The 3853-nt window shown below is 36.0% G+C and overlaps 1 non-coding gene across 1 annotated transcript; it reads right to left on the reverse strand.

The window, feature by feature from the left end:
• Positions 1-1048: 1048 nt before the first annotated feature.
• Trnat-agu (transfer RNA threonine (anticodon AGU)) lies at positions 1049-1122 on the reverse strand. The gene has a single exon. It is a non-coding gene; the product is annotated as a tRNA-Thr (tRNA).
• Positions 1123-3853: the final 2731 nt, after the last annotated feature.

A 3853-nucleotide genomic window follows, 5' to 3' on the forward strand; every position in this document is an offset into this window, starting at 1 on the left:
TATCAGATGCGAAAATTGGTGTTCAAGATGTTTGCACACTGTCATGTTTCATGGAGTTTTGTTATATTTATGTGTTCTCATGCTGTTAAAACTTGCCGAACAGGTGTTTGTTTTGTGATCTTTTTTTTTTTTCAAACAATGTGAACTTAGAGTATTGATAATGTGTTGATGTTACGATGTAAAAAGGGATGTCCTTCATTTTTTTATTCTGTTTATGTTGAACTGTTTTATTTTGTAATTCTGTTACAGGGCCCCCTAGGATTATTTAACAGTGTGTAACCCACTGATGGGCCTACCCTGGGTAAAAAAAAAAAAACCCAAAACTGAATAAATAAAGAAATAAATATACCTTTGAAAGAACACACACACACACACACCAAAAAAAAAAAACAAAAAAAAAAAAAAACACCCAAACAAACAAAACACCAAATGTTGTTTTTTTTTTCTTCTTCATAATTTGTTTTTGAACTGCTCGGGGCAAAACGGAAATAATAGTGGTCCGTTTTGCCAACCCCATATGGCCCATGGTGAGAAAAATATATTTTGGGCTTTTATTCAAATAATAAAGCATATTGCTCAGTTTCGTCGGCGTAGGTGGGTAGCAATAAGCGGTCACATCGTATACATCCCAGAACAATATTCAAATCCCTCTAGGTTGAGAATGACGAGCCCCCAAAGTTAAGGGGTCCGTTTTACCCCACTCTCCCCTATATATAATATACATATAATATAGTGTGTGCACACACAGCCATTAAAAAAAATCCTTCAGGCTTTGATGTTGTCATGGAGGACTGTATAAAGCAAAAAACTTTATTGTGTTTGTAGGTTCAGTGCGCACTGGAATTATCCACCTAACTTATACATGTACAATAAGAGGCATACAATAATCGGTTATCACCAAAATCCTTGTGCACACACACATCGACTACACTTATATATAAAATATTATATATAGATTATATATATATATATATATATATATATATATATATATATATATATACATATATATATATATATATAGCGAAAACTTTGAGCAAAGAAAATGGGTTTTCATCGGGATTCGAACCCGAGACCTCCGGATTACTAGACCGGTGCTCTACCGACTGAGCTATTGAAAGCCCTAGATCGGTGTTCGTCCCAAACCCTTAACTCTCTTTGCTCGTGTGGTCAGAAGCTATTTATTATTACAATTGTTTCTGGTCAGTTTTTCCTTCCTTGTTTCAATATATATATATATATATATATATATATATATATATATATATATATATATATATATATATTAATGCTTGTTTGCTAATAACAAAGTACAAGAATGAGTGTTCTTATTTTCAATGGGGAGTAGAAAATAATTGAAACTGGCATAAAACTAATCAGACGATCTTCCGAAATCCTTTGATCTGTTTTTCAAATAATTTATAGTATAGGTAACTAAATGATGGACCTTTTGTTTGTTTATATCTGCACATCTAAAGATTAGTACACGTTTGATCCATGAAGTTTTTGATGTATGGAAAGATGTAGTCTCTATGATTTAATGAAGGCGCAGTTATTTGATGAGGTGTTACAGTTTATATCCCAATAAGAATAAATTGCATATGTTATACAGCATACATATGTCAATTAATGATTGTAATTGTGTTTATTGTGAAGAGGAAAAGTCGTCTTGATAAAGTCGATCCTGGCAATCGTTCTGATTTCACACTGATGCAATCATTCTGGCAAAGCCTACTAAACGACTGAGTTTAGAGAGATTCATCTAATATTGATTGAACTGTTCCTCACCGATGTTTTGAGGGAGTGGTCCGTATCCAAGGAGCTCCATCCTCAGAGAAATGTAGGACGACCCAAAAAGGGTGCGAATTCCGATCTTTACGATACTTGCGATGACTGGACTTTGAAAGTAATGTGTGACAGCGCTCGAGCCGTCATAATTTGCTGAGAATATCTGTCAAGGCGGTTGGGAAAAGACAAAAACAAACTAGAATCTGAAACTCTCGAGGTATCGTACTTCAGGATGCTTTCTAAACTGATGATATATCAGCTTTAATACAGAAAGGTGGACATTGATCGGAATGAGGATATGTTCTCACGCACTTATCTGCTATAAAAGGCAAAAGGTAGGAAAATATCTAAACCTTATCATTCATGTTCCATGACTGCATTATTGCGTTCGTCGGCAGGGGCGGATCCAGGGATCCCGTAAAGGGGGGGGGGGGGACGCAAACAATATTTCTGGCGCTACTTCCGAGTTTTATCCCATTTTCCTTTTTATTTCTTTTGTTTTAACAACAAATAAAGAAGGGGCACGCGCCCGGTGCGCCCCGTATGGATCCGCCTCTGCGTCGGTGACAGGACGATATCGTTCACCTATTACCGTTCATTCTCATTCAAGTATCATGCCAATAATCAGTGGTGAAGAAATGCGCATTGTAATTTACACATGGATTAACCCATATTGAAGCGTCATAATGCATAATATATATAGTAAGGTTTAAACACAAACATTTATGTACGATATATTCAATTTAATATTTTTTTTATTATACCACAAAGACGACGCCTATCACCTTCCCCGTACTCGCAATATTTTTGCAAAGAAAACAATTATGTTTACTGGACCAAGATACTAGAATGACCTCCCTCAAAATATTACTTCTTCCTTATCCCTATTCACCTTTAAACGCAAGAAAACAGCTATTACTTAGTAGATACACTCTACCAGGCTTTTAGCAACTTTTTTTTTTATACTCCCAGTCTTTTGTCTCTGTCCGCAGCTCCAAATTATTTAATGGTACCGTTATAGCACTCTTTTGTAAACACGGCGAAATCTGTACAGTCTGGTTTGAGCGATATTCATGTGGTTCATTAGTTCATTCTTAATATTGATTTTTGCACTGGTATAATTTTAGTTGGTCAAGATAAATATATCCGTTTTCCGTATAATTCCACGCCTATGAATTCGGGAACCTACAGTTTTACAAGCATCATTGCTTTTATGTAGGCTCCATCATATTTCTGACATTTACTTGTGATATCATCAGATGATAGTGACCATTTACATATGTGTTAAGTATGTTTTTTTTTTTCTTCTCCAACCAAAATATATGGTTGTATATATTTTGTATTCTTGTATTACTGTCAATCATTTTGTAATCCCATCACTGAGAAAGCGGAAATATGAAATAATCTTGAACTTTAACGTGAACGAGGCAACTAATCTATAACAAAAAAAAAAAAACAAAAAAACAACAACACAATACTGGTAAATCTTCTTTCATGCGTAAGGGGAACAAGAATCGATGTCAGTGATGATTGTGGGACGTAAAAGTAAAATCAATGCTTAATTGCCTGTTCTAATCTTGTATTGAGATGCTTAGTCGATACCTTCTTGCACATGTATTCATTTAGATCACTTTGGTTGTAACATGCTTATTTTCATCCCACCTTATTGCTTCCGGTATCAATGTCTGCATAGGTTGTCCAGACACCATCGTTGTAAGATAATACATGGTATGACGTCACAAATTCGTTGGTACCTGCCCTGCCCTGGGTGATTACTCCTGTCACAAGATGCTTTTTGCCAAGATCAATAGCAATATACCAGCTTTCTCTTGCTGTTGCAGGAAAGCGGAATGAGGAAAGCCCGTTTAATCGACCATAGTACGGAGGGCTGTAGCTATAGCTTGATGTAGATCCTGTTATCCTGGAGTCCGGAATGGCGCCGCTTTCAAGGCCGAGAGGGGATCCAACGGAGACACGGGAATTCCCTGGAAGATGTCAAAATAATCGAAATTATAACCGAAATAATCTTTAAAACCCGTGAGGTTGTCACACACACACACACACA

The sequence above is a fragment of the Diadema setosum genome, chromosome 11 (assembly GCF_964275005.1).
Source record: "Diadema setosum chromosome 11, eeDiaSeto1, whole genome shotgun sequence".
In the NCBI taxonomy this organism is placed as follows: Eukaryota; Metazoa; Echinodermata; class Echinoidea; order Diadematoida; family Diadematidae; genus Diadema; species Diadema setosum.